At 45.4% G+C, this 14,158-nt stretch overlaps 1 protein-coding gene and 1 long non-coding RNA gene across 2 annotated transcripts in view; one reads left to right on the top strand and one right to left on the bottom strand.

Moving 5' to 3' along the window:
- Window positions 1-7,002, top strand: part of LOC139262268 (uncharacterized) — a 113,591-nt gene extending 106,589 nt beyond the window's left edge. Inside the window, exons 2-3 of the long non-coding RNA XR_011592934.1 lie at window positions 5,771-5,843; window positions 6,199-7,002. This is a non-coding gene — a long non-coding RNA (uncharacterized lncRNA). The remainder of the gene's footprint in view (window positions 1-5,770; window positions 5,844-6,198) is intronic.
- Window positions 1-14,158, bottom strand: part of LOC139262267 (deubiquitinase DESI2) — a 321,240-nt gene that overhangs the window by 187,154 nt on the left and 119,928 nt on the right. The gene's annotated exons all lie outside the window — the stretch shown is intronic.

Raw genomic sequence — 14,158 nt, 5'->3', positions numbered from 1 at the left:
AAATTTCTTCTCTCAGAGGGTTGTAAATCTGTGGAATTTGCTGCATCAGAGAGCTGTGGAAGCTGGGACATTGAATAAATTTAAGACAGTTTCTTAAATGATAATGGGATAAGGGGTTATGGGGAGCGGGCAGGGAAGTGGAGCTGAGTCCATGATCGTATTAAATGGCGGAGCAGGCGCGAGGGGCCGTATGGACTACTCCTGCTCCTATTTCTTATGTTCTTACATTCTTATGTTCTTATGTAATACAAGAGCAGGGGGGGTTATGCTTGAACTGTATAAAACACTGGTTAGGCCACAGCTGGAGTACTTACAGGAAGGACGTGATTGCACTTGAGAGGGTACAAAGGAGATTTACGAGGATGTTGCCGGGAGTGGAGAATCTCAGCTTTGAGAACAGATTATATAGGCTGAATTTGTTTTCATTGGAACAGAGGAGGCTGAGGGGAGACCTCACTGAGGTGGATAAAATTATGAGTGATCTCGATAGTGGATAGTAAGGGCCTATTTCCCTTAGCAGAGGAGTGAACAACCAGGAGGCATAAATTTAAAGTAATTGGTAGAAGGTTTAGAGGGGATTTGAGGGGAGATTTCTTCACGCAGAGGGTTGTGGGGTCTGGAACTCACTGCCTGAAAGGATGGTAGAGGCAGAAACCCTCACCACATTTGGATGTGCACCTGAAGTGCCGTAACCTGCAGGGTTATGGACCTAGAGCTGGAACGTGGGATTAGGCTGGGTAGCCTCTTGTTAGCCGGCATGGACACGATGGGCTGAAATGGCCTCCTTCCATGTTGTAAAATTCTATGATTCTATGATTTTATATGGACTTCCAAAAATCACTTGCTAAACTGCCACATAATAGGCTTGCCAGCAAAGTTGAAGTCCATGGAATAAAAGGGACAGTGGCAGCATGGATACAAAATTGTCTAAGTGACAGGAAACAGAGTAGTGGTGAATGGTTAGTTTTCGGACTGGAGGAAGGTATACAGTGTTCCACAGGGGTCGGTACTAGGACCTCTGCTTTTCTTGATATCTATTAATGACTTAGACTTGGGTGTACACATATAATTTCAAAATTTACAGACGACACAAAACTTGGAAGTATAGTGAACAGTGAGGAGGATAGTGATAGACTTCAAAAAGACATAGACAGGCTGGTAGAATGGGTGGACATGTGGCAGATGAAATTTAATACAGAAAAGTGCAAAGTGATACATTTTGGTAGGAAGACCAAGGAGAGATAATATAAGCTAAGGGGTACAATTCTAAAGGGGATGCATGAACAGAGAGACCTGGTGATATATGTGCACAAATCATTGAAGGTGGCAGAGCAGGTTGAGAAAGTGGTTAAAAAAGCATACAGGATCCTGGGCTTCATAAATAGAGGCAGAAAGTGTAAAAGCAAGGAAGTTATGATGAACCTGTATAAAACATTGGTTTGACCTCAACTGGAGTATTGTGTCCAATTCTGGGCACCGCATTTTAGGAAGGATGTAAAGGCCTTAGAGAGGGTGAAGAAAAGATCTACAAGAATTGTTTCAGGGATGATGGACTTCACTTATGTGGATAGACTGGAGAAGCTGGGGTTGTCCTCCTTAGAGCAGAGAAGGTTGAGAGGAGATTTGATAGAAGTGCTCCAAATCATGGGGTGTCTAGATAGAGGGAAACTGTTCCCATTGGTGGAAAGGCTGAGAAACAGAGGACACAGATTTAAGATGATTAGCAGAAGAACCAAAGGTGACATGAGGAAAAACTTTTTGACGCAGTGAGTGGTTAGGATCTGGGATGCACTGCCTGAAAGGGTGGTGGAGGCAGATTCAATTATGTCTTTCAAAACGGAATTGGGTAAGTACCTGAAGAAAATAGAACACTTCTTCCCTATTGGGTGCAACTTATGATGCGAATAGCAACCTGGACATTGCATCAGCATTACTGTGATCAGCTGATCGTCTGTATTCAATATCATATGTATATACTGACAAAATCAAAGCCAATCTCTGCATTCGGGCTGCAGCTAAGGTTGGAACTAGGGACTTTGGCTGGAGGATTTCTGACAGGGGCTTATGGTCAGTAACTATGGTAAACTTATGACCAAACAAGTATTTGTGAAACTTTTTGACCACAAAAATCAATGCCAAAACTTCCCTTTCGATCTGCGCATAATTCCACTCACTGGCACTGAGAGTGCATGAAGCAAAAGCAATTGATCTCTTCTCCCCACTATCTAGTTCGTGAGAGATCACCGTCCCATCTCTGTATGGAGAGGCGTCACATGTTAGCTTGATCTCCTTAGATACGTCATAGTGAACTAACATGGTACTCTTACTAATTGGCTTTTACACATTTTAAATGCTGTGCCGCATTCTTCTGACCACTTCCAAGGGGCCTGTTTTTTCAACAGCTCACTCAGTGGATGTAACACTGTAGCCAAGCTTGGGAGGAACTTCCTGTATTAATTCAAAAGTCCCAAAAATGATCGAAGTTCAAAGACATTCTTGGGAGTGGGTGCATTTCTGATTGCATCCAGCTTTCCCTTCATTGGATGTAAACCATCTTTGTCTCCTCTGTACTCCACTGAGCTTTGAAACATCTCACACTTGTGAGCAATCACTCATACTCTGAGCTTCTCTAGCTGTTTGAGCACTTAATTCAACACCTTATCTTGGATTTGCCTGTTTGGTTCTGAAATGAGTATGCCATCTAAATAACACACTATCCCTTCAATCCCTTACAAAATTTGGTTCATCACCCCTCGGAATATGGCAGGGGAGGAAGAGAGTCCAAATGGTAGCCTATTGAAATGATATAGGCCTATGTGAGTATTTATAGTCAAGCATGACTTGGACTCTTCATCTAACTCAAGTTGTAGGTAGGCTTTTATTAGCTCTAACTTTGAAACGATCTGGTCACCTGTCAGCATTGTGAACAAATCTTCCACATTTGGCAACTTATTGGGTAGACTATACTCTAGAACCTGGTTTATGGTTACCTTATAATCACCACACAACCTTACCTTACCATCTGACTGATGTACAACAACAATGGGTGTAGCCCAATTACTCAGATCTACCTCAGAGATAATGTTCTCAGTTTCTAGTCTTTTGAGTTATTGCTCAACCTTCTCCTTGAGTGTGTATGGTACAGGACATGGCTTGCAGTAAACTGGTCTTGTGTCCTCACCTTGAAGTCTTGGATCAGACTGCCTGTTTCTCGGAACACCTTCGGATACTGCTTGTTTAGTTTCCACACAAAAAATCTCATTCCAATCCAGTTTCAGTGATCCCACCCAATTTCTACCGATCAAGACAGGCTTGTCTCCTGCTCCTACTATGAGAGGTAAGTTCTGATACTGATCCTTGCATTTCACTGGTATGGTGATACTTCCTACTACAGGGAATAGCTCTTCTGGGTAGCCTTGCAGTTTTATTTTTGATTTCTCTAATTGATAATCATGCAACTTGTCGCGATATAGCGATTCCGGTACTACGCTCATGGTTGCACCAGTGTCGATTTCCATGGGTCTCCTGGTTCCTGCGACATCTACTTGGATGACGATACTTTGCAAATCGTTGTTAGATACCTTCGTGCTCCTGATGACATGTATCTCCAGAACCTCCTCGTCCTGGTGCTTCTCTTCAATGCTCTGTAGTGTCTGTCGATTTCTACTTACAGCTTTACAGTCAGTTTACGCTTCTGTCAGCATACCTTTGCAAGACGCCCAGTATTCTTGCAGAAGGAACACTCTGCCTTCACATATGGACAGCTTTGAGCGACATGTTGTCCCAGGCACTGATAGCATGACTTCACTGTGTTGTTACTTTAGCCAGTTGCTGAGGCCTTGGGGCCCAATTGCCTTTTACTTTTAGCCTGCAGGCGATTCACCTCGGTTGTCTGATGACTTGAAATGGTGCAAAATTCACGGGAGTATTGATCGGCCATATCTATTGACATAGCTATCTGACAAGCTAAATCAAAAGTCAAGTTAGGGATTGTCAGCAATTTACTTCTGATTTGTTCATTTTTCAACCCACAAACAAAGCGGTCCCGCAATGCTGTGTCCTGAAAGGTTCCGAAATAACAGTGAATGGATAGCTTTTTTAAAGCTACAATGTATTCACTGATACCTCGTCATTTAATTGATTTTGTGTTCCAAAATGATAACTTTCAGCAAATTACAGGGGCTCAGGACTGAAGTGCTGTTCTAACTTGGTTAGAATCTCCGTCAGTGATGTGTCCTTCTGCTTGGGGGAAATAAGCACATTTTTAAGGGCTTTATACCCCTCGGGGCCTGCTTCAGTCAAGAAAATAGCCCGTTTCCTTTCTATAACCACTCGGTTAGCATTTACATCATTGGGGACTTCAATGATACTATTTGCGGTGAAAAACATTTCTAGTGCTTCACATATGCTCCAAAGGTCTCTCAGTTGTGATGGAACTCACCCAAGTGCCCTATTATTCTCAAAGGCGTGGCCATGTGAACGCTGGCAATGTCGACAGTTCAGCCATGTGTGTTTGAAATTTACCTTGGATTTTTAAGCTTTTCTGCAAAATGCAGAAGCTCTAACGGTCCCTCCATCAGTTGACAGGATTATCCTCCAATAAAAAGTTCAGGTAGGGAATCCAAAAATCGCAACCTCATAGCAAATCTGTGGTATCTTGAGACACAGCTAATACACACACTTGCACTTACATGGCTGCTGAATAACAACTGTGTAGCACATGGCTTTTATTGTTATTACATCAGTAGTCCACTAGAGAGCTCTATTACAAAGATTAAGGGCTAGACTTTCCATTGACATCGATATCGCCCAAAAATGGGCAATTTTTCCGCCGTTAGTGGTTTCATTATTTTTCGGGATCACCGGACTATCACCGATTTTAAAAACCGCTAGTTTTGTTTTTTGAATTTGGGCGATAGCCGTAGCTTTGTGAAATGGGCAATAGCGATTTATTCCATTGTGCAAGGCCGGCGTCCATAGCAACAGCCATTCTGCGCATGCGTTTTTTTTAGGTGATTAACTTTTCTCGCGATTCATGAGGTCAGGGGTCATCTGTGCATGCGCAGAAGACTTGAAAGAGAGAGAGAGAAAGTAGAGAAGCAGAGAATTAAGTTGTGTGAGAAGCAGATTAAAAAATATCAAATGGATTACGTGGGGTCGGGATTGAGTGATGTTGGTGAGGTGGCAGAGGTGGGTGAAGGGAGTGATGTGGCAGAGATGGGTGGGAGAAGGAGAGCGAAGAGATTTTTGGAAGAGGTGGAAACTTGTTGGGCCCAATTAAACCAGGGCGGTGATGGGAACGCTGCCCCCCCCCCCCAGTCACGTGTATACCAGAGGATATGAGCGGAGATCGCCAAAGTAGTTTCATTGACGGCCCACGATGTCCGTGATCCAAACCAGTGCCGCAAGTGCTGGAATGACCTGGTTGGTTTTGGAAGAGTAAGTATTAAATTATTACATTTATAATTGTAATGACACAATGACTCATTAATTAAAATGTAGATCTGCCGGATTGTAATTAAGCTGGTAATCTTGGTGTCATGCGTTAGTTCCTAACCACGATCTTATTAAATTTATTCTCAGACCATAGATATAAGAATGCATTCAATTGCACACAAAGCGTATTAGCAAATAACGTTAACAATGAATAGCAAGGGCAATGACTTATCTGTGTGTTCTGTGTGTTGTGTAATAGTATCGAGTAATATTTATAATATCTGTAATACTACCGAGGCAATTAGCTTATGCCATGCTCTTGTCACCTTTGCAGAGGAAGATTTCCAAAAACCGAGCCGAGCAGAGGCGGACCAGAGGAAGATTGGCAGAACTGTGTCAGCTCACAGGTTTGTACAGTTGGCCCTAGTGGGTGTGCATAATCGATTGGTACCCGTGGTGGTGCTGAACCTATTGTTGCACCATGTGAGTAATGTATAAACCATTGATGATTTAAAGTAATTTAATGCCATTTCAGTATAATATATGATTAATGTAATGTTACATAATTAATGATGGGTTCATGGAATATTATTGTCATGCCATGCAGATTCTGTACTATCATGATGTTAATTATATGTGACGTCTGTCAGTGATATTTATAGCAGTAGTGTTGCTCCTTGTACATATACCTGCATAGCGTAAGCATCCTCATGTCACCCTGGCCTCCTCTTCTCTTCTACTAACCTCATTTATGTTTTCTAGGTCCCCAGGCTCCTCAGACTCCCCAGGCTCCTCAGACTCCTCAGTCTCCCCAGGCTCCTCAGGATCTCCAGGCTCCCCAGGCTCCCCAGGATCTCCAGGCTCCCCAGGCTCCCCAGGCTCCTCAGACTCCTCAGTCTCCCCAGGCTCCCCAGGCTCCCTATGCTCTCCAGGAGCAATCAGGAGGTGTTGAGGCAAGAGATTCACCCACCACTCCTTGTGCAGGTCCTGTTGTCCACGAGGACACCAGCGAGGAGATGGATGATGAGCCTCAATCAGGCTGTTCCAATGTTCCTGCGGCCATGTCTTTCTCCACTGAGGAAGCAATGGGGCCAAGCCCCTTGCAGTAGGGCACCCCAAGTGGTTCAATGCCTACGCTGACCCCGTGGAGGTTGGTTCGGCGAGGTTGGATTGCTCCGAGACAGGCAGGTGTCAACCTGGACATGGTTGAACTGTCAAAGATGAGCGTCGACATTGGTCGAGAGCTCCTCCAGGCAATGGGCAGATTGACCGGTCACATTGCCGTTCTGACTGCGTTAATCTCAGAGGAGATGCCGCAGATGGTTGCGGCAATGTGGAGAATGGCCGATTCCATGGATGCCATATGGCAGGCTGTGGTCTCGGGATATGGCACTGCACCCCAAGGTGCCATACCGCCCTTGTTGATGGATGCGAGTCAGGAGGAAGCAGTTGCTTCTGACTCGGAAGATGTTTCTTTGGAAACGTCTTCTCCAGATCTCCAGCTTCACCTGTGACTCTGCCACCATCAGCCCGCATACAGCAGCAGTGCTCGAGGTGCCCTGCTACATGGTGTGAATGTGGGTAGAAGGGGGGTTGCAGATGGACGATACGGGGGGGTGGGGGTTCAGACCAGGGAGTTCGAGGCAAAGGGAAGCGTGGCCACAGATAGGGGAAGGGGGGGGTGACATCATTCTTGTTTTTGTATTTGTATTGTTCACTGTTGGGGTTGTTGTTATTATTGTTATTATAAATTTGTTGACTGTTGGGTGGGTGGGTGTTATATTTATAATTGTTATTGAAAAATTGTTGTTATATATTACTGTTATTAAAATAAACGTCACTGTTGGGGTGGGGTGGAGAGGGACATTGATGCTTATATTCATGTATATGTTTTTTTTCACTTTAGTTTGTTTAAAAAAAATGTTTCTACATTTTGTAATCATTAAATATTTTTATTTAACTTAACATTGTTGTGCAGTGTCTTCCAATAACAGAAAGGTTAAACATCAATACAAGGTTTGTAAACAATGGCGAGGCCAGGCCAGGCAAGGATGAAACGTAACATAACGCAACTATAACTGTCACCAACATAACTTCACACAAAGTGTTCATTTATCAGCTGCTGACGCGACAGTCTTGCAGCTGTGTAACTACCACGGAGCTTTTCCTGCGGTCTAGGGTGGGGTGGGGGCATGTTTTCAACACCAGCCTGATTGTCCTCCCTGAGGTCCTCGTCCTGCTCCTCGTCCTCCTCTTCCACCTCCCCTCTCTCCTGAAGTGGACCGGCAGTTCCATCTGGCAATTCTTGTCCACTCCTGATAGCTAGGTTATGCAACATGCAGTACACCATAATGAACTGAGCGACCTGCTCAGGGTGGTATTCTAAGTCGACTCCTGAGTGGTCCAGACATCTGAAGCGCTGCTTAAGCACTCCAATTGTCTTTTCGACGATATTGTGTGGGGCTATATGGCTTTCGTTGTAGCGCTTCTCGGTTTCCAACTGAGGCTTACGCAGGGGGGGGTCATGAGCCAGCTGGCAAGGCCATATCCTTTATCCCCCAGCATCCAACCGTGACCTTGTGTCTGACTCGTAAACAGGTCAGAGACAGTGCTCTCACACAAGATGTGCGCATCATGGATGCTCCCTGGAAAATTTGCATTTATTGCCATGATTATTTGCTTGTGGTCAACAATGAGTGCACATTCAGGGAGTGGAATCCCTTTTGGTTCTGAAACACCTCTGCATCTTGAAAAGGTGCTCGCAGGGTGATGTGCATACAGTCTATTGCTCCCTGCATCTTGGGGAAGTTTGCTATTCTCGAGAAACCCAAAGCCCTCTCACTCTGTGCCTCCCTGGTCATAGGAAAGTTTATAAAGTCCATCCAGCGAGCGTAAAGGGCTTCAGTCACCTGTCGAATGCAGCAATGTGTGGTGTGCTGAGAGATACCGCAAATGTCACCAGCTGAGGCCTGAAAGGAGCCCGATGCATAGAAGGAAAGTGCCGCAGTAACCTTGACCTCAACGGGCAGTGCGGTCCTGATGGTGCTGGTAGGCTGCTGATCTCCCTTAATTAGCTGGCATATCTCACTGATGACCTCCTTTCGGAAGCGCAGCCTCCGAAGGCACGTGTTATTGTACAAGTCCAGGTATGATCACTTATCCCTGTAAATGCGTTGGGTGTAAGGTCTCCTCCTCCTCAGCAGTCTGCCACCTCTTTGATTGGGCATATAATGTTCTTCAATAAATCTTCTTCCATCTCTATTCTGCAGCATGTGAGTAGTCATCAATACTGGTTGAGAAATTAAAGGTCCCATTACTATAAATGCCCTATTATGTCTTCAAAATTATTAAATTGTCCTCTACAAATGCAATAGAAACTCAAAATTCACCACAATGTGATTAGATGGTTGTCAAGAGATTTTAAAACGACCTTAAAATCACTCACAAATTATTTCAATGCTCCCATGAACTTGAAGCAGCCTTTTATTAAAAGTCCTCCAAATTAAAAAATGGTGTCCATACTGTTGGGTTAAAGTCAGGTGGGTGCAGCTTTTTTTGTGCGAACATTTGGGCGGTATATGGGCGAGATGCCGAAAGTAGCACTCGGCGATAATCTGGGCAGTATTTGGGTGCTAGTTTCCATTATAAACAATCTTCTGGGCGGTGCACAAGTGATGACGTCAGATTTTATTAAAAAAATATGGTCGGACGGTTCAGCTCATTCCCGGCGATGATTGTATGCCGAAAGTTACGCCGGCGATAAATGGCCGATAATCGGACGTTAGTTTCCATTTATAATCAAATATGGGCGGTAAACTCAATCTCAGCACTTAACTGGGTGATAAATAGGCAGTAAGTGGGCGGATATATGACGAAAGTCTAGTCCTAAGGCTTAGAAAGCCTCCATTATGGCAGGCAGGAAGTGTGCTGCACTGCACATTGGATAAGATAGATGTGCTGGCAGCAGGAACACACGTCGGGAACATTTCAAGTAAGAATAATTTATTTAAATTAGGGTCTTGTGCTTCTAGCAGGATCCGTTACCGAGTTTTGATCGGCTCAGCAGTTCACTCGCTATGTGCTGAACTCATACAGCACAACGGAGCACTAGTCAGCAGCAAGGCCTCCTTATTTACCTGAATGTGGAGGTCGGGCGTACGAGGCGGAGAAGTCCAGATTTCGAATTATTTTCTGGTTTCCGGACAACCCCGCCACAGATTGGCTCGGTGTCCAGATTCTGGAACATTTCGAATTTCGGAACTCCGGATTTTCGACGGTGTACCTGTATATGCTATCTATTTTTTTTTAACGATCACAAAGTTAATTGCTATCTACCAATTACTAGGCAAGTCAGCATGTCTGGCAGTTGCATTTTGCCATATTTGAACGCAACTTTTGAAGGAAAGGAGAGATGCGGGGGCCGAAATTCAGGTGCGCCAGAAAGTTGCCGCACCTATGATTTTTTAATAGTGCTTATCACACGCATCCTTAATGCAATTGGAAGAGCCACTTTCAGAACTTTGAAAGGGTTCCAGGCTGCCCATTGGCTGCCCGACCGAACCCAGGGGCACTGTCTTGCTGGCCAATCGGGAAGTCGGCCGGCAAGAATGATTAGACAGTGGCTGCGGCAGTGGGCCCTCCCCTTTTAGGGCCGCCGTGCTGCCGGGCCACACTCACTCTTCAAAGGGTGCAGCAACAGAAAAACCTGCCGGGGGTACCGTGCGATGAGAGATTGACGAGTTCAGTTGAATATCAATATTAAAAACGGCGTTGCACTAACTGATGACTCGCTTTTGGCAGTCATCAGAATCGGACAGTAGGGGATCCAGGCCGAAAAATCCCCGACCTGAATTTGGGTCGGGTCGGCCAGTTGATCCCAAAGTGGAGGCCATTCGATTTTGACGAATGAGCGCCGCAAACGCGCATTAACGGGTCTCTTTGAGACCCTGAATTTCGGCCCCTGGGTTTGGCCGGGCAGCCAATGGGCAGCCTGGCACCCTCTCAAAGTCCTGAAAGTGGCTCTTCCAATTGCATCAAGGATGCGTGCGATAAGTACTATTAAAAGATCATAGGTGTGGCAACTTTCTGGCGCACCTGAATTTTGGCCCTCGCATCTTTCCTTTTCTTCAAAAGTTGCGTTCAAATATGGCAAAATGCAACTGCCAGACATGCTGACTTGCCTAGTAATTGATTGAAGGTTGCCTTATGTAATTGCATATGTGTGCAGCAGAGGAGCTGGTCAAGGAGGTAACACTGTCATTCAATTGATGAGCTCCTGAACATCATGTGGTAGTCAGCAAGATAGAAGCTGACCTGTTGAAACAAGGTACAAAGATGGAGGAAGTAAAAGGATTGGCTGCTTCAATTGTATTCAAAGCCCAGTTCCACACACAACGAGTAGGACTCAGCTCCCACATAGATGTCAGTTTTTGTTTAATGATGTCCCAGGAGCTTCCTAATCTTAAAACGAGTTGTTTTTCTGCCGTCACATTTGCTGTGGTACAAACAGAATGAACGATAAGGAATAATGGAAACCTCATTTTATTCTAAACTCCTGTAGGACACTCCTGTATGGCACATTTGGCTTCAGAGGTACTGTGAGGGTCATGGTAATCTGAACTTGTCCTCTTTATATTGTGATCAGATATGGAGCACCCCAGGGATCAATGCTGGGGCCTCAACTACTTATAATCTATATAAATGACTTGGATGAAGGGACCGAGTGTAATGTAACCAAATTTGTTGATGATACAAAAATAGGTAGGAAAGCAAGTTGTGAAGAGGACACAAAGAATCTGCAAAGGTTAAGTGAGTGGGCAAAAATTTGGCAAATGGAGTATAATGTGACAAAATATGAGGTTATCCACTTTGGTAAGAAGAATAAAAAAGCAAATTATAATTTAAATGGAGAGAATTATAAAATGCTGCAGGTCTGGAGGTCCTTGTACATCAAACACATTTGCAGGGACAGCAAGTAATCAGGAAGGCAAATGGAATGTTGGCTTTTATTGCAAGGGGAATGGAGTATAAAGGTAGGGAAGTCCTGCTACAACTGTTGGTGAGACCATACCTGGAGTACTGCGTACAGTTTTGGTCTCCTTATTTAAGGAGGTCTTCAGGTACTTGTTTTGGAGATCGTTCAGAGAAGGTGTTGCATTATGAAGAAAGGTTGAGCACATTGAGCCAATACTCATTGGAGTTTAGAAGAATGAGAGGTGATCTTACTGAAACGTGTAAGATTTTGAGGGGGCTGGACTGGCAGATGCAGAGAGGATGTTTCCTCTCGTGGGGGAATCTAGAACTAGGGGGCATAGTTTCAGAATAAGGGGTCGCCCATTTAAAACGGAGATGAGGAGGAATTTCTTCTCTCAGCGGGTTGTGAATCTTTGGAATTGTCTACCCCAGACAGCAATTGAGGCTGGGTCATTGAATATATTTAAGGTAGAGATAGACAGATTTTTGAACGATAGGGGAGTCAAGGGTTGTGGGGAGCGGGCAGGGAAGTGGAGTTGAGGCTAAAATCAGATCAGCCATGATCTTATTGAATGGTGGAGCAGGCTCGAGGGGCCAAATGGCCTACTCCTGCTCCTATTTCTTATGTTCTTATGTAAACAAGTGCAGCGCAGTTGTTCAAATGTCACAGCTGTAACTTTCTGGCTGCCGACTTCCCCTAATATTGGTGGAAGGTGCTTGAAGGTCAGCATGTAAATAGCCCATTGCTAGCCGATTAATATGGGCTGAATGCACATAAACAATGCCAGCCATCACCACAGCATGTATGTTTGCCTTCAATGGTATTTGGGGCTAGATTTTACACTTTTGTGCAGATTGCCCAAAAATGAGCGGTATTTCCAGCGTGGGCGGTAAAAATGGGTTTTCAGATCGTCAGCTTGTCACCCATTCTCAAAGCTCCTAGTCTCCATTTTTGAAAATGGGTGTTACCACGAGCAATATGAAATGGGCGATAGCGTTAAATCTCTCTGACCTTCTGCCGTAAAGTGTCGCCGTCCTTAGCAATGGCATGGCAATGCTCGATTCCCACGATTCAGGAGGTCAAGGGTCATCATGACATGCGCAGGAGACAGAGAGAGAGGGAGATGAGAGGGACTGAAAGTGTGTGTGGCTGTGGTGTGTGTTTGTTTGGCTATTGTGGGAGGCACGAGGGAGATTCACCAGCAGCAAAAAGCCTACTAAGCACCAAGAACATAGTTGGCACCGAGTTCATGTCCAACAAATAATATATAACATGGAAGGGATGGTGGAGGCCCTGGAGCTAGTAGCCAGGAACACTGGTGGCAGAGGGCTCCCAGTGGTCCCGGAGCACCGCACTGCACCCCAAGGTGCCGCACGCCCATTACCAACGACACATGAGAGTCAGGAGCAACATCTTGCTTCTGGCTCGGAGCATGTTCCTACCTCGGAACTGTCCTCTCCCATATCCGTCCAAGCAGCGGTGCAGCCATCAACCCCCCCCCCCCCCAAGCACTGCTTCAGCACGCCATTGGTTTTCTCCATGATATTGCGAGTGGCTCTGTGGCTCTCGTTGTATCGCTTCTCAGCTTCGGTGTGGGTATCATGCAGGGGGGTCATCAGCCAGGTGGCGAGGCCATATCCTTTGTCACCAAGCATCCAGCATTGACCTTGTGGCTGATTGTTAAACAAGTCAGATACAGTGCTCTCACGCAGGATGTGAGCATCATGGATGCTGCCCGGAAATTTGGCATTCACTGCCATAATAATTTGCTGGTGGTTGACAACAAGTTGCACATTCAGGGAATGGAATTCCTTGCGGTTCCTGAAAATGTCTGCATCCTGAAAAGGTGCCCGCATTGCGATGTGCGTACAGTGTATTGCTCCCTGCACCTTGCGGAAGTTAGCAATTCGGTAGAATCCTAGAGCCCTCTCAGTCTATGCCTCCCTCGTCATAGGGAAGCTGATAAAGTCCATCCTGCATGCGTACAGTGCTTCAGTTACCTGTCTAATGCAGCAATGTGTGGCATGCTGAGACAGATCACAAGTGTCACCAGCTGAGGCTTGAAAAGAACCTGACGCGTAGAACGACAGTGCCGCGATGACTTTGACCTCGATGGACAGTGCAGTACTGATGGTGTTGGCAGGCTGCAGATCTCCCCTTATGATACCTCAGTGATAACCTCTTTGTGGAAGCGCAGTCTCCGAATGCAGGTGGTGTCGGGCAAGTTGAGGCAAGACTGCTTCTCCCTGTACTTGCGGGGGATGTAACGTCTGGTCCTCCTCATCAGTCTGCACATCTTACATTGGGCACATAATGCTGTGGAGCATACTTTTGGCCATGTCGAGTCTGCAGCATGTAATTGGTCATCAAGAGAGGGTGAGAAAGGACAGGCCCCATTGCAATAACTATCTGTTTTCCACCGATTGGTCATAAAGAATGAATGCCCCGAAGAAGGCACTTATTAAATTCCAATCGTTCACACTATGATAAGATGTTTGTTCAGATGTTTACATCACCTCCAAAGACTTCCAGAGTACATCCGAACTCCTCTGAGGTTGAAGCAGAGGAGCCTTTTAAATGATGCTACATGTGATGTAGACCATGGCATCCATGCCGCTGTGAGTAGTTCCGGTTAGTTCCACTTTTTCCAGGCGGTTTTTTGGTCGAGCGATATTGTGGGCGAGCTGTGTGCGAGGTGGTGAAATTGACGCTGGGTGATCTCCAGGGAATTAGTTTCGTCAAATGTGA

This window comes from Pristiophorus japonicus, chromosome 4, assembly GCF_044704955.1.
Source record: "Pristiophorus japonicus isolate sPriJap1 chromosome 4, sPriJap1.hap1, whole genome shotgun sequence".
Classification (NCBI taxonomy): domain Eukaryota; kingdom Metazoa; phylum Chordata; class Chondrichthyes; family Pristiophoridae; genus Pristiophorus; species Pristiophorus japonicus.
Note: the sequence above shows the minus strand (reverse complement) of the source record. Positions and strands in the feature narration are given on the sequence as shown.